Here is a 17728-nt window from a genome sequence, read left to right on the forward strand (position 1 = left end):
TTGCTCGTGGTCTTAAATTGTGGAAGTTAATTATTTGTATTGTTGACCAGATGCTGCTTCAAGAAGATTTGGACGGTTTAATTGAATAATGTATTAAAAACGAACTTTCTTTAGATGCTGATAAGTGCTGCTTCATTAGTTTTACCCGTCAGAGATAAGACGGGTAAAACTAACTACGGTAAGAAGACCGACAGAAGATATACAATCTATAATAATAAATAATCAGAATCTTGAATATAAGTGCAATGTTAAAGATTTAGATTTAATTTTTGATAAAAATTTGTCATTCATAGAACACATTAGCACAATATCTGTTAAAAGTTCTAAAATTTTAGGTTTTGTAGTTAGAAACTGCGGTTTGTTTTTAGTTAAAGCAATACTGATAATTTACTGCTCATTGATTAGATTAGTGTTAGAGTATTGTTCTGTTGTTTGGTCTCCATCATATCTCACACATTTGGATAATATGTTAGAGAGAGTGCAACATAAATTTTCGCGTTTTTGCACTTTCAAATGAAATATTAGAATCGATGACGACTATTGTACACCAATTGAGCAACAGTTATCTCTGGCTCTACTTAGCAATCGTACAAATATGGTGTAATATTTATTGGCAAATTGATTCATGGAAAAATTGATTGTAGTACTTTCTTCAATCGGATCTATGTCAATCCTGCAACCTATCCAGGCCTTCGTTGCCAACTTACACTCTACATTTCATTTCATAGAACTTTATATGACAATAACAATTCATTAGACAGATACTTGTCACTAATCAATAGTTCAAATCTAGACATATTTAAGGCTTCCTTAAAAGAACTTCGGTTCAGTAGGAAATGATGATTTTATGTTCAGTATTTTACCTTTATTCTCTAGGATTAATATTTATTTTGCTATGTACATTTACCGAAGTGTATATTGTGAATATTGTTAAAAGAATTAATGACGTTTTTACTTATTTTTATTTTTTTTTCATGATTCAATATATATGAATATTTTTTTTGAGAAGTACAAATTCAATCTCTAGCATACACGATTTTATTATTAAATGTTTTTTTTATAACGATATATTATTAAGCCTTGTATTGTGCTCTGAATGAATTTCAATGCTTTTATGCATATATCGTGGAACCTGCAGACTAGGTGTAATTTTAGGATATATAATATTAGTATTTATATGTACTTATTCTTAATATTGATGGTACCCTCCGCGCTTTTCCGATTAGAGTGCTTGTTATATCAGTATTTACCACTAGTTTTGGTATAATTATTACAAATACGTGTCCGTGAATTGAGTAGTCATTCTTTATACAAGCTAGTCAGTAATACTATGAAAAAAGTAAACGACATTCCTATACTTTCTCCTTTTTTTAAAAGTTTTCTAAAATTGTTTTTAAACATTCAGTATTAAATTTCGAAATATTAATGCTGTATAAAAATTTTACAGAATATTTGACATTTCTGTCATAGGCATCAAATATTAGTTAAAACACTTAATTTTATGTACTTATTAGGTAATATTTCTAACTTGATCCTAGTGGATGAAACAGCAACTTTCATTTCTGAAAAATTTCCCTTAAACTGCCCCTGTAAAATAGCCCTCAGCGAAATTCGAAATTCTTATCAGCAGCAGCAGTAACCCTCCTTTGCGAGAGGCCTTTTCTTTGCTCCCTAGATCCCAACGCTCTCCGAGTGTTCTTACATTAGGGGGAGCAGTCTGTCATAATGCGTATTATCATTTTCCCTTTTATCTTCCTCCACGGTGTATCCCCCAACCCCTCTAACGCTTGTTTTTTACTTTCCCTATCATTTATTTCCACTGTCATTCTGTCATTGCTATATCCTTTCAAAAAAAGTACGGGGCAGAAAATGTCGCGGAAATGCATTTATGATGGATGGATATCTGTAAAAAAGTATATTTAAGGATTGAAAAGAACAATGGCGTCAAATCCATCCATCCGTTCTTAAGCCTACACCTGACCGCAAAAGAAGACACAGATTGAACTCTTAACAAAAGGCATACACCTTTAAAATTAATCCACTTAAAAAGGCCTTCGAGATATGAACTTATTGACAGAAAGAGCTTTTCAAGGATCACATCAGAACCAGACAAGAACTTTAGGTTGAAGTCTTTATGAAACCAAAGCATGGTTCTTTATGAGAGTTTGATACAGAGTGCTTTAGCGCTTTTAATTTATTGATTTTTCCTATAGTTTATATGATATTTTTAACAGAACCATGGAAGTTTAGTGTAGTTCAGTCTTGTAAAATAAAAAATGAGTATTCGGTGTTGAATAGAACATTTGCATCTTAACAACCACATCTCGATTTTGATTAACATACATTTTATTTGTAAAAAATCTCATTTGGGAAAATGGGAGAAAATTTTTAAATTTCTGTCTTTTAAAAGTAAAAAAACCTCTTTTCATATAAAAATGTTTTGTGTCATTGCCAATATAAAATTACCCTCCAGAAAATTAAATTTTCAGTTTATTGCTATCTATTATTGCTGATTATTTTAAAGTTTTATCGAGTTATGATAGATTTTAAATATGTATGAAGCACCACCAGACTATAACAAATTTTGTTTCCTTTAGAGTTGACCGTCGCAACTTCTCTCATAAAACTAACTTGATTTAACACTTCTGACATTGCAATTCCTTTATCATTAACTTTCAATAACTCAGATTAGTTGTACACGTGAGATTTATAAAACTTGAACATCTTTTACTTCTGACACTATAACACGCTCTATCATAAGCTTTTAATCATCGGAATATATTTCGAGTTCAATTCTAGAATAGAACCATACAATTATCCTACTATTTAAATTTGAAGAAGTCAGCTCACTGCATAATAATTTCTTACGAAAAATAACCCGTAGATGTCTTTGATTAAATATTAATTTAAGATTGAACAACGCTCGTTTAACGCCCGAAAGTTTATAGCAGGTATTGACATATTCAGAAAATCTCATATTAACATCAAGTATCACATCAAGACTTTTAGCGCTGAGAGAGTAATGTTCCAATAATAAAATTAAAATTTTTATTACATGGTTATTACACTTGAGGTTGTTCAACTAGCAATACTTGACCTTTTTGCGGATATTTAAACATTGATCTTAACAAACAATGTTGTATATTTATACTTTTAAAGCACCTAGGTATATACAATACATGTGTGCGATTCTACTCTAAATCTACTATAAATGCTAATATACACATTGCAACTTAACATTACTAATGAGTAACGATTACACGAATGCCTTGCATTGTTTTCTAGTTTTAACAACATGTGAACCTGTATGTCATTCGCTTAAAATAGTGAGGAGCAAAGTTCTTATAAGTGTAAAGCTCTGAGGTTAAAAGAGTAGTGGTCTGAGGAACACCACCTTGAGTATTCGATTGCTGTCTAACTTTTTAGTAAATTACATGGATAATCTCTAAAAGCCAAATAATGTCAAATAGCTAAAAACTGATAATTTAAAGTGTCCAATAATTTTAAATGGTCATGCAACAGATCACCTCTATCAATTTTCTAAAGCACATAATTAATAGCTAGTGGACTGTTCAATAAATAAACGTATTTGTTTTATGGATACTAATGATAATAAACATGAAAGCCAATATAATAATAATTTCCTAAACTCCTCTGCAACGCCAATCTCCATATATCGTTTTTACTTTTAGAATAAATACTTCTTTCTTTGCTTCTGGCTATTTTTGTGGTTTTTGATCTGTGTAGACACTCTGTTTGGGGTCAACGTACAATTTTCCATGATTTTGGTTTTTTTGACCAACTTGCTGGGCCGGAGGAGTTACATTATACAATATAATAATAACATAATTTACTAATAAAAGGCTATACATTTTTATTAGATTAAAAGCCCCAATTTAATATAATGTTAAAAAATACTAGAGGACATCCGATAATGGACAAAAAGAGAAATGGTTTAAATTCATGGATCAAGTCGAGAGATTAATGTTAAAAGTCGCTATAATAGTTGGGGTTAAACGCTCCCCCCTCGTGTCAGCCTCTCTGCAATTCCCTTTCCCTGCTAGCTGCTGGTCCCCATTGTCTGAAATGGCGGCCATATTAGTTGTTCGAGTTCGCTCTGTTGCCTGTATTCTGATTGGCTTTACCAGTTTTCAGCGTTCTTTCATCTGAAGTATACACTGCACACCAAACTCGGAAGTGTGCCGGGCCTTCAATTGTTTTTATTTATTTATTTATTTATTTATTTTAGTTGTTTATCGTCATCCCCTCGACGGTTTTTTTGTGAGCATTTTGTGTACAGTGTTTTTTTTTTGGATCTCTGTTTGAGTTTATTTTGGATTTTATTTGGAATTATAAGGTAAGCTGGACGGGGTATTCTCAAACATATTCCAAAGGATCATTAAAAGCAGGCCGTCAATAGTGCCATATCTATGAAAAATTAATGTTTTTTGTTCAACGTCAAAAATTCTTATATTGTACCCAAATTTATGATTAATGGTGCCCGGCTAGGTATAATATCTATAAAGGTATGCCCATGGGACTTTGGTGCATGACTAGCTTAAAATTATTTCTGATCTTGAAAAATGAAGTAATTTTTGGTCCTTTGGGGTTCATGAACGCCGGCGGTATTTCTTCTCTTTTTGGCGGTTTGTAGGTAGAATCTACTATTAATATTTTTGTAGGCAGTCAGATTCTGAAATGAACCTTTGGTTTTGGCTTTTAGAACCTTAGCTAGCTAAAGTCAGCCGTAATCACTTATAACTAATATTATATTGAAGTATTTAAGAGAAAACATAGATTTATGAAACATATTATATTAATTTTTACCTAAAGCTTATTTTCGGCTCAAAACCCTTTTAAGGGTCCTTAACGAGTTTTCTTTTTAATACTAAGGTTTTTCTTATTATATATTTCTCTTTATAATATACTTAAGCATAAAGATATAACTGCTGCCATTACAAATAGTACGCGGGATCCGTCGGACCTTAAAAGTTGTAACTGGTTATAAATATAACTCATTGAAAGTTATATGAAAAGAAAAAATACTCAATATAGCATGTAATATGATGAAGAAAGAGACAAACATTCTATCTAAATATTCTTCATTTACACCTTTGGTTAGTAAAGTATTTGTCTGCTCTGTCAGAAAAATTATGCATCTTGTTTTGTGTGGAGGAAAACTCCAAGTATCGAAATTAAGCTCTCAAGAAATTAGTGCGAATGAAAAACCAACTATCTTGCTACTTACTTAAAAAAAATTCTTATGGATATTCTGTTTTTTTTTTCTCGAAATTTTCATATTTTTTATCGAATTTAGGTATATTTATACACGCATATGAGATAAACCTGGATTAAAATGATTAGGATGATTTTTGTCTTTTCCTGTTTTACCGAAAATATAAAAATTATGTCATATTTTTAATAGGATATTTACAATATTCTTACTTACTTTTAATAAAAAAATGCCCCTTTGTGACTCCTAACCTTATAATTCTTTAAATTCGGGGGCCATGAACAATATCAAATTTTCGAATTATTAGACTCCTAGTCAAGTTTTTAAATGGGACATTGTTACAAGAAATTGGACATAATACAATGCACATTTTGTTTAAAGTACCATAAACAATATTTCGGAAAAAATAAAAAATCGAAAAGGGATAAAAATACAATTTTACAAATTAAAATTATAGGATTTTCGATAAAATCGGAAGTAATAAGAAGTTATCGTTTGTCGTTTATTCCAGACTTATCTCATATATTGCTTGTACGAATTTCACAACTGTCAGTAAATATTAACCCAAATACCAGAACAATTAAGCACTTAAAGAGTAACGGTTCCCTTGAAGAAGGCGATTCTTTGAAAAAAAAGTTCAAGGAGCACTTGTTACGACGAAAAACCACCTGAAAAGGGCCATCATTCCATTGTAGTGGGCAAAGTGTCAAAAATTACATTTGGTACGGTCGGTCAAGAAGGTAAATAAACATCGAATGACGTCGATGACAGCAGACCACGGTTAAGAGGGCTCGAAAAGCACTTGAGACTGTCTAATAACATTTCAGATAATAATCTTTTTTCGAAACATTCGTGTATAAGTAGCGCCAATTTTTGGGTCTTTCCTTTTTTGATTCATTTTAAATGGTTTCGAAGAACGGCAACAGACGGCATTAAAGGGTGTCAAATTGACGTTCTAATAATAACAACCGTCCATAGATTTTGGATTAAGATCAATTTTTTTGTTTTAAAAGAATAATCAAAAAGTGTCTATTAACTTGTTAAATATTTTTAGATAGATGATGTTATATATATAAATGTTTGTACCAATTTTAATAAAATGATGTGCACTATAGTATCAAAACGTCGGCTGTACAGTAGATTTAACTTCAAAAAACTTCCCAGGGGCTTTACAATACCAAATTTATAATTACACATAATCTCCTAATAATGCATGCTTTAGTGTAACTTTGAGATATCAGTATATTACTGGGATTGACTATTAAGTTTATTATAATTTTTCTTCTAATTTATATTTTATTCCAAAATATTTTTCGAAAATCTCTTTCCCATAATACTTATTATAGGAAATTAAGTACTATTAGATTATTAATCTTTTTTTTTCTGTACCTTATTTACGAAAAAAAACCCACACACTAATTTAAAATGGTTCTTTTTTAATTTCCTGTTTCTGTATAGTATCACTTCTTGGGGGAATCGTGACGAATTCTATCGAATTTGTTCTTTTCGCTTTAACCACGGTATTTCAAGGCCAACCAAAAGCAAATCTAGTGAAACTGTCTTTTTATGACCGAGGTTTTTTCAGTTTTGCCCAGTTTTGCCGGGTAGGCTTTTTGCAGGTTTGAAAATTGGAATTTAATTACTGATAAGTTAAATAGAAGTCAAGGATATATCCAAAAATACCCGAAAAAATTAAAATTTTTCCCCTTCTTAGACCCATACCCGTTTTCTCAGTCTGAAAAATCGTGAAGAATTTTCCTAAAATGATACTTATGTTATACTTTTGGATAAACTACAAATAAAAGACAATGTTCAAAAAATTAAAGGAGTATTAAAATTATGATACAACGATATATCGAAGAATATCGGAATAAAATCGACATTTTATGACTTTTCAGACCTACATACAGGGTATCCGAGACAAAACAGTCCACCCTGAAAATCTTGGAAAATAAATTGTTTAACCAACAACGACCGAACACGTCAAATTTAATATTAAAGTGACATTGACATTTATTGGCAGAAATTGTGTTTTTCTGACGTCATACTAATTTTTTTAAATGGGCATAAGGATCGAGTCTCTACATATGTAGCTTTATTTTAATTTTTATTATGACTTTGTTCTCAAGAAACATGAACAAACGTGTGGCTGACATTCTTCAAAAATGTTAATCTTGCAATTTTATTGCCTACATAAAGTTTCTTTTTTTTTCAATTATCCAGGTGATAATTTCTATAACATCTAATATCACTCGACCCCTATTCCCATTAAAAAAAAACTTAGATGTGGGCTCTGGGGAGAGGGGATGACACAAATGAAATATGACAGAAACGGAATTTCTATCAATAAATATCACCCCTTAATATTAAATCTGTCGTCAGCTGTTTTTGGCGAAATAATTATTTTTTTCAAGATTTTCAGGATGGACCGCTTTATCTCGGACATTCTGTATATCCGCGTCTCAGTTTCAGATATCCTAGACAATCTAACTAAAGTAACTGTTTTCAAATTAGTGAACGTAAATGTTGGTAGTGAGGTAAAGTTCCATAACAACAAATCTTACTAATATTAGTCCTTGATATAAAAGTAACAGTTTTAATTATGGCACTTGAAGCATGACATTAACGAGACAAACTACAAAATGCGGCGACCAATGAATACAAAAAATCATTTCGAAAAATATAACAACAAAAAATAACATTGTGAATTTGTAAGGCAGTGGGCAGCTAAAGGGGCTCGTATGCACATAGGTTTCCTGCCAATGCCAATAGCCTTGAAAAAACTAATGAGGCACTCTGGTTTCAAAGACGTGTCTGGTTGTTGAAAGATTGTCGCTGGGTAAGATGTAAATATTAACAGGATATTTGAACCTAGCGCGCGTGTGTGCTGGGCACTCCCTATAACGTGGACCACGGTTTTATCCTCGCTCGAACACAATCGCCAACCAATTCTGGATTGTCCACAATAACCATGGTGTGGAGATGACGTCTTAAATACCGGTGTCCGTGCAGTTTAAAGACTGTCACTAGCCGAATTTCATGTCTTGTTAAGCGCAGTAGATGTCTGGTGAGACAAGCAGAGGGTGCCATCTATACATGCTTTAGTCTGTCCTATGCCAGGTGTTTCCGTCCATATTCGGAGGGCCCATTTTTTTTTCATTGATGCAACAGCTACACAATTAGCTATAACGGTTATAAGTTCGATCCCAGTCTAGCAAGGGAGTCGGCTCCCTCGTTCATTCCTACCATCCTACCTCAAGTGGTCAGGCACCCAGACAAGCTTAACCCTGCAGCCCACCTTCACCAGTTCCTTCAGGATCTTTATGCACTCTAGTATGATCTTGAAGCTTATCCTTCGGTCGGAAAAAGCCTTTATAGCAGCCTTGCTGTTCGAGCAGATTGACACGACTGTATTGCGGTGTACACAGTTTATGATTTTCTATCTGAATTTCAATACAGCGGAGACTTTATGCATCAACTCATATGCGCTGCTGGTATATGGGCCCTATCTTAGAAACCTGCACCAGATCTATTGATACATTCTGAAGGTGATTCTATACCAGATGGTTCCCCTATTTAGCAAATTAGGCCCATTGAAGCCTTACCACTCTCTGCCTCTGATATGGATCACAAAACCCTTGCAATCCACTGTCTCAGGTGCCATATAGTAACTGTCCGTCAGAAAGAAAGGACATTACTGTTTTACCATCCCGAAGATCACCAAGGACATTCAGCATATGCGCAGGTCTCATTTTCTTGAATTGCACTACAAGACCCAGGGGCGGAAGGCTCGAGACTATCAAGCGCTCTAGATGGGGCGTTATAATAACATAATCTAATTGGTTTCATTAAAGTTTTCCACACCATTCACTAATTAAAAACGTTATCTAGAACTCGGACTTGTTCAGTAATAGAATTTCTCATTTTCTGGCGTGACACTTTATCAGTTGAAAACCCTTCAGCTTTTTCAGCCATATCAACTTATTGGTCATCTCCATAATCTTAAAACTGTATTATTTTTTTAAAAACTAGCTTTTGTAATTCACCATTCTTTAATTTTGGTTCTTAGTTATTTGTAAAATGTGTTTTTTGGGTGCCATGGTTTATAATATGTGTCTGTATGGCAATATCACACAAATTGTTTTGCGTAAGATCTGTTGATAGAAAGTCTATATTGACAATATATAAAAAGTTTAATATTATTAAATATTTTTTTTTATCAGTGACAATACCTTTTTTTTTAATCGATACTTGTACTCCTCATACATGCTTCTTTAGGAATCATATATCTACTTTAACGCTCTTCTAACTTTGCAACAATTTTTTCATTAGAGCTTATCTCTTTCCCTGGAGCGTTTTTGTATGTGTGCAAACAGGCTTCAGTAACTGGAGGCCAGCTCCTGGAGAATGCGTTGGATCAAACAATTGGAGCCCAATTCATTTAATTGACCATCACCATGTGACATAATCCATTGTTTTAGTGAAACAGCAGTTTTTACTTTAGCATTTAAAGATGCATTTTTTATCGACAATTTCTGGTTTTATTTAATAAGACAAATATTTAACCTTAAACTTTTTTACATAAAATGTAAACAGGCTCTTCCGTTTCGGTCAAGTAATCTTAATATTACCAAATATAAACCAATTTTATGGTTTATTACTCGCAGCGTAAAAAAAGTAAAAGTGATTAGACGTAATATTTATTTGGATAGACAACAGTAAAAATACAAAAGAATTAACGATAATGCCCACCAACACTAAAAAGCTATGAACCACAAAAGAACGACTAAAATTAGATTATTGTATTTCAACTATTTGCTTTATAATCATGCTTCAGCATTATTCCATTCCATTGAAATTTGGCACATATCCATGATTCATGTTTATTGCTATTCAACTAGTTTGGAATCGATTATAGCTAACAGCTAATACTATTAAATTAGATGCTTAAAAATAGCAAATTTATTTTACTGAATGGCGCCAAAGAACTATTTTAATTACTAAAAAAGCGGAGCACTAAGCAGAAAAAAGGCCCCGTTCGTGGGTAAAAAATGGTATACCGCTCATACATATTCTTGTGGCTAAGAGCCACTTACGCGTAGAAGGAATGCATTATCAAAGAGTGCCGCCAATGGGAACCATTTTGTTCTGTTCTCGTTCGTCTGTCTTTCTCTCTGTCTTTTAGTCGACAGGGTCCGCCGATCCAACTAACCGCTAATGAATTTGATTTGAAAATTACATCTGCCATTGGGTTTTTTGTCTCACCAGTGCCGCACCCATTATTTTTGTTGAGCTCTTTATTTTTCTAAATTGAAAATTTGTTTGTTTTTTATTCATTAACAGACATTTTTGGAAATAACTTGGGAATCGCTTAAAAATATTTTTTTAATAAAAAATTGTTTTCATTATAATTTTTTAGTAAATTGAAATAACAAGATTTTTATTCTTAGGGAAACATAAAATTCAATCGCATGACAATTCAGACTTTGAAAAAAACCGCAAATTTCTGTTCTTCCATCCTTTAGTTTAGAGAACAAAAAAATTGTTCGGGATTAGATATGGTAGTGAAGGAGATTAGTTCAACGTCTTACCAATCGATGACAAAATTGTCCTTATACCAAAAAAAATTTACTCAAAGTTGACTTTATTTAAAATATATTGAAGCATGTTTTTCTTGCTTCTTTCTTCAAGCATGAGTGGTCTTCAATACTTTTCAAATCCGTCATAACATATTACAGAAGGAAACTGTGAGATGTAAGAGAAAAAAGATTGTTACGAAAAATGTTTTTTCCTTAATTATTTGTTGTATCATTAATAATGCTGAATAACAAGCATATAAAATATGTTAATTTAATCTCATTAAGATGGTAAAAAATGTTAGATAGAATATTCGATGTATTCAGTCAAGAAACTGTCTATAAACTTGAATAACTGTGCAACTAGTGCATGATTGATTTAGTAACAGCTATTTCGTTACAATAAGAATTACATCTGAGCCTAAAACGGCTTCAAAATAAATTATACCATTTTTGTATATGGAATTATAGAAAAACTTATTCTCAAGCTATCTAAATTATGCTATTTTCACTCCAACTTCCAACTTTTTTAATATTATACGGCATCACATGAAGCTTTTAAAATTTTCATGTTTAGTCTGTATTATGTAGAACCTCATAAGAAAATCACTAAATTTCTCCATAATATTTTTATAGCCGAAGCAACCCTTTTCCAGTTTTTTATAAATTAATGAGTATAATTAACTGACTTGTCATCTTGATTTTTGTCTTTTTTTCTTCAACTCGTCAACAATATGTAAACTTCATGCTCACAAAATGGCTGAAAATCAGTTTTCTTGTAAAATATTCAATTGTTCAAAAAAAATCAAATTATGTGTCAATTACCACTAGTCTATTATCATGGTCTATCAGTATAAAAGGACGAATATATGTTTTTTTTTTTTTAATAAACGTGAGTACAATAAAAAATACACTCACACAAAATTACAAAAGTAAATACACCTGTTCAAAATAAGAACCACGTCTTGTTATTCTTCAACCATTTCTCCCACACCGAAAAAACAATCCATTACTCTAGTAACTTTTACTTAAGGTTAGCAGACAGTTAGCGCTCAAAAAGCAATAATAAAATTAAATTCAACTGCTTGGTGTATTACACCTGTTCATCTCACACTAAAGCCCGTTATATGTTACTGTTACATGCATAGTGCCAAAATAAAATTGAAATTTCTTTATAACTTGTCATCCTTGGTCAGCAGAAAAATTGTCTAGTCATTTTTGAAAGAGGTAAATGCTAGGTATTATTGCGTTACAATATTACCCAAATTATGCTCCCCATTTGAATATGAATAGATTTACTAGTAAGTTGAACGAATTGAATGAAAATAAAAGTTGTTTTTGTTTTTTTTTTATTAATTTCTTTGCATAATGTAGCCATCACGTCAGTAAATGATATACCTTATTAGTGCCACTTGAGGTCATTATTCGTTCCTTAGTTAGGTATTTGTATTGAAATTTTTAATTGTTCCTAAAAGTCATAAAACCTAAAAAAATTTATTCAGGAAAATTTATCTAAATTCCATTCGTTGAGAAATTTTAATACAGATAAAACTTCAATGATAAAAATGTGGAACTCTAATACTAATTTTTTCCGCTCTCATTATGATGTAACTCCTGCTAAGTTTTTTTGCTGTTTTACACTATTTCTGCTACTACTCAGAAATCGTAATAGATGCTTGCAATATTAAATGAATTGTAAAGTTTATTTCCTGAATCAGCAAATTTCAGATTTAAAACTTCTTTTTTTGAATCGCTGATGCAACGAACTATACATATTCCTATATTGATTCTTAGTAATTTTTTTAATTTATCACGAATTATAACTATTGCAAAGTTCCCAATAAAAAATCTCTTCTTGATAAGATACATACCTACTATATGATTTCAGCAAAGCGAATATATTAATCACATAATTACTAGTAAAATTACTTTGTTCTTATCTACCTTGCTATACTTCAACTTCAAGTATACTGCAAGACCAATCTAATCTTCGATTTCTTTATGACTTGTCTTATCAACGACCTTGTGAATAGCATTTCTTTGTTATAAGCTGGCCTATGCTGACATGAGGATTTAGTGAAAGATTAATGCTTGTGAAAACTATTACGTCTTGCAGCAGATTCATTATTATCAGCAAACCAGTCTAAAAGTTGACCCTCTTATTCGTATTTGCCTAATGCGCAAAAGGTTTCACTCATTTGTTTGCCTAAGCTTCTTACTGTTTTTTTACTCTGACAGAAATTTACTTGTGGTTGGTTTAAAGTAAAGTTGGTTTAGAGCACTATTTTGTATTCAATCTTGCTGATAATTAAAATGCCTTATTAATATTGAAATAGGGTAGGTTTTTGTATTTTTTGCATGCTTATATTTATATTTTGTTAATTAATTCGGATTTATAGGACTATTAGGATTAAGTGCAATAGGATATATTAATGTGGCATTTAAGTACACTAAAAATAATTTGTGTACTGTTGGGTAGTTCAGTTTTTTTAAAACTTTGTTTTGAAATTTTAACATATACAAAAATTATCCTATTATTATTCAAATTTTGAAATGCTGAAATAATTTAAGATAAATATGATAAATTTTAATTAGTTAATGTTAAAGTTTAATAGTTAATGTATGTCTGAGATCTAAGAACAAAATTAGCTAAGTATTGCTAATTTTGTTCTTGCCTTTTATACCCGTAGTTATATAATAGTAGTAGTTATTTAAAAAAATAACCCTTCATTGTGCGACGGTCCCATATTGTCAGCCATTGCAATTACGCAAAACTAGACCAAAGTTTCGGGGGAAAGAGAAATAAAGGGACCCTAAAATATGCTATATATTATAAAAGACCGACCAATCGGAATTGAGTTAATTTAAAACTGGCGGTGGAGGGGGGAGGGGCAAAGATGCCATGCAGGTAGGCCTTTTAGTCACGCCGATTTCTTCGCCGGGCTATCATTATGTTCAGCTTTCGACCAGTTATTATTTTTTTTCCTCGACCATTGTCCGACCCACCAAGCATCTCCTTGGACCCATTTTGACAAAAGGAGATTTTTAAAATTTTAATTGGTTTAACAAGTGCTGGAGTTTGACTAAAAAGTGCATCGTGTTACTTGTGTTTTAATAAATAATTGTGTAATTGGTGCTTTGTTTTGGTAAAGTTGTAATTGCTTGGATATGTTTTTAAATATAGCTTTTTGGGTGAGTTTTAAGCTTCTTGGATATTAAAAAAGGTATATTTAGATGACATTTTGTATTGGCCATCAATATATTTCTATACATGCTTGTTGGTGTCAACTTAAGTGTAGCCAAATACTGCATAACGTATTTTTCAATCATCTGCAAATTTGTAGTAATGATGATAAAAACAATGTTCATAGTATTATTTACTTATTAATAATTTTTATTTATCGGCACACCAAAAATGCACCAAGAAAAAGTATGAAAAAACAGAAGAGAAAATCATTCTTATAAACTTACATAAAGGTATTATATTATACGAAAAAATACAATTATAATCTATAATTTAATCTATTTGTTTTGTTAAAACTTTTTAAAATTTGCCCGTTTTTTTAGTGCTTTTGACATTTTCCGTCCCGAAAATTGGGCTTACGCCATTTTTGGGGAAAGATTCAGGGAGACTTACCCTTATGATGGGCCATATCTTATGTTTCCGATAAGAAATTTGAAAATCTAGAACACCATCTAGTTTTCCGACACAATTAATTTGATTTTACAAAAATTTAAGCAATCACGGCCCATACTCTGTTTTTTCTAATTTGATAAGTACTTAATCGAGTTTAATAATGTTTCCCTTTCGTTTACCAGCGATTTTCTCGAAAAGGGTTAATTGAATTGATAAACTGCAAGCGACAAAAATTTCAGATTGTTTCATGACTAATTAGATGGAGTTGCTAGATTTCTACATTTCTTATCGAAAACATATAGAAGCCTTCAAAAGAGTAAACCTTTCTGAATCTTTTCCTAAAATTGGATTTACACCATTTTTGGGATGGAAAATGAGAAGAGCATCCAAAAAACAGACATTTTCAAATTTTCAGCAAATTTGACGACTAACTGTAGCTCTGAGGGGAAGCATTTTATGCTTGTTGTTCATGTCATGCAACATGTTCATAGGAAAGAAACGTCTTATTTTGACTCCAACAATACGCTCTTAAAATATTTGCACTGAATTTTTTGTAACACCCTGTATACTTTTTAGCAGTATATAGTTTATTATGAATTATTTAGATAAAAGATTATCCAACTGTTCATGACTAGAAAAATATTTGCTATCAATGTTTTTCTATTTTCACTAGCTAATAAGCAGGAAAAATGTGTATTTGTGGTTTCTTAAAAAATAAAGGAGTTCGCAATACTTTAGTGTAGACTTAGTTTCAGGCATCTTGTAGATAAATAAAATTATATCGTAATTTTACTGAGCTAAATATATTCTACCTACATATATACAATAATGTTTTGTAAACCTTGCCTTTACAGTAATAAAATTTCCTAAACCATATTAAGCTCTAAGTCAACTTTATATGTCTCTTACTTGTAAACAATCATATTTGCTTATTATCTTAATAATCTTCTTTTCCATCACTTAACTAATTTCAGGATTTAAACTGCAGTTGTTATGTAATTTATTAAAGAGGCAAATATAAATAATTTCATAAGCTTTAGAAATGATTTTCTTTATTATTATTTATTGTGTTAGATTAATATTTTTATAGATAACAGTTTTTTTTCCAAAGGCTTTTAAAACAACGCCGACACTACTAAATAGAATACAGGTTTTTAGTTACAGTGGTATTCAAAATTATGGAAACTGTTGATAGTCTATAGGATCTTCTAGGCGTAAACTTAACCAATGTTTTTGGAGAAAATAGTGTGATCAATCACATTTAAAGAATTGTATATAAATGTATTCGATTACAAATAGCTACACTTTTATTCAATATAACTGTATGATATATAACTTGAATGGTTTAAATTGCATTAAATGGTTCAAATAACTTTTTTTGGAATTTCTACGTTTATTATTAGATCAATTTTTATTATTGTAATGCACGTTGATTTCATATTTCACATCAGCAAAAATAATTTTTCTGTAAATATTTTTTAAGTATAAGCAAGTTGCTTATAAGCTGTTGATTTAATATTTCATTATGCATAATTTTGTATACGTGAATCCAGTAATTTTTCATAATACTTAACGAGTCATTACTTTTATTTTTTAGACTGGTTTTTCATGAGTGAAAGTAACTTTTTCCTTACTTAATTTCCGTTCAGTTAGAATTAATTTGGTAGATGGGAAAACAGGAATTTAATTTTTTCAACTTTTCTTAATCTCCAACGTCTTTAAAACCTTGTAACAGCAGTTGAGTTCTGCAATATCTCATTTTTTGTTACGGAATGAATGATATAATGAATTGTAAAATGTTCTTAACAGTGACACCTTATTCAAAAGTACCCATTTCTATCAACAATCATCAAGATTGCTATTGCTTTCTTCAAAATTTGATAAAAAAAATTATTAAATGTAATCCGGTCATAGGATATTGATTAAGTTATCTAACCAAAAACTCTTAAAACAGTATTTTCTCATATGAAACCTGTAAAAGTTTCATAATATAATACTCTTCAGGTTACTGTATTCTACAACACTCATTACAGCACGTAACTTATAATAAGGCAATCAAGTTAGTCGAACAGTGAAATTCTGCTGACAACTCTATTATTATATTTGAATAACTGTTATAAAACAATCTTATAACTCGTAGAAAAACAAATTGCATACCAAATAAGGGTACCGCAAAAACGACAATCGCAATTTTAAAGGCAATCAAAATTATACATAGGCTTAATCAAAAGTATTAAGCATAGCAATGAACGTTCATTTCATTGTAAAGAATAATTACCTTCGCCTAAGAACAGATACTAACTTGAATAGTTAATAGATCTCATGAGCTGTCAATATCTAGCGTTATCTATTGACGTATCTCTACATATCCTGGTCTGTTATTTTAAACGAGAAACGTTTTAAAGATAATTTAACTTGCTTTTATATGAATACACGTACGGTATGTTATTTTTGCTTTCAACGTGTCATTTATTTTGAAAGTTTGCTTTCAAATTGTGTTTTTTTATTTGTATTTCATGCCCAATGTAAAAGCAATGCAAAATTTGCAGTTAATTAACTTTATAATACGATAGTGGTTTTGTTTTATTTAAATGTATGCTTTGAATAAAATATATTATATATATTATTTGAATATTTTAATAGTTTTTACAGCCTATAAATTACGTTTTGGTTTTGTATTGAAAATCTTATCGTAAACGTTTATTTTGAGTTTTCGGAATAGTTTTAGCAATTTTGTAATTGTTATAGTTTGAAATTCAAATCAGACTTAACCTATTCTATAAATTATATATAAAAGGCACCCTTATATTCATTTTCCCATCTTCAAAGAGTAATTTTTTAAAATAAAAAAGCCATATTTTCGCATAAAAAAGCCATATTTTATAAAAGCTGTAGGATGCTACCATCACAGCTGAATTTGCCGAATTAATAAAGCCCTCACGTGTTTATTAAATCGCTTAAATAATTTTAAAAGTTATTCAAGAAAATCAAAACAAAAAATACCACTTTAACCCTTTGTAAATCCTTTATTAACTGTTTTGGGAATATATAAATTTGAAGTCACGCACTAACACTTTTCTAAAACACCTATATATAAACTATATATGCTAAAGGTTTTGAAGAAAAACTATTATTTAACCTATTAAGATAAAAATGTATAGTAATGCAAATAGTTATTAAATTAATTAATTTAATTATTATAAGGGGGGGATGCCTCAAAAAGTATATGTATATGCTCTATCATTTCCAAAATAATCTGTTTCTCTTTGTGTCATCCTTAAA

General features: G+C 30.8%; 1 protein-coding gene across 4 annotated transcripts in view; it reads left to right on the forward strand.

The window, feature by feature from the left end:
- LOC126748753 (segmentation protein cap'n'collar) overlaps positions 1–17728 on the forward strand; it is an 86429-nt gene that overhangs the window by 52288 nt on the left and 16413 nt on the right. The window lies entirely within an intron of this gene.

This window comes from Anthonomus grandis, chromosome 22 (assembly GCF_022605725.1).
Source record: "Anthonomus grandis grandis chromosome 22, icAntGran1.3, whole genome shotgun sequence".
Classification (NCBI taxonomy): Eukaryota; Metazoa; Arthropoda; class Insecta; order Coleoptera; family Curculionidae; genus Anthonomus; species Anthonomus grandis.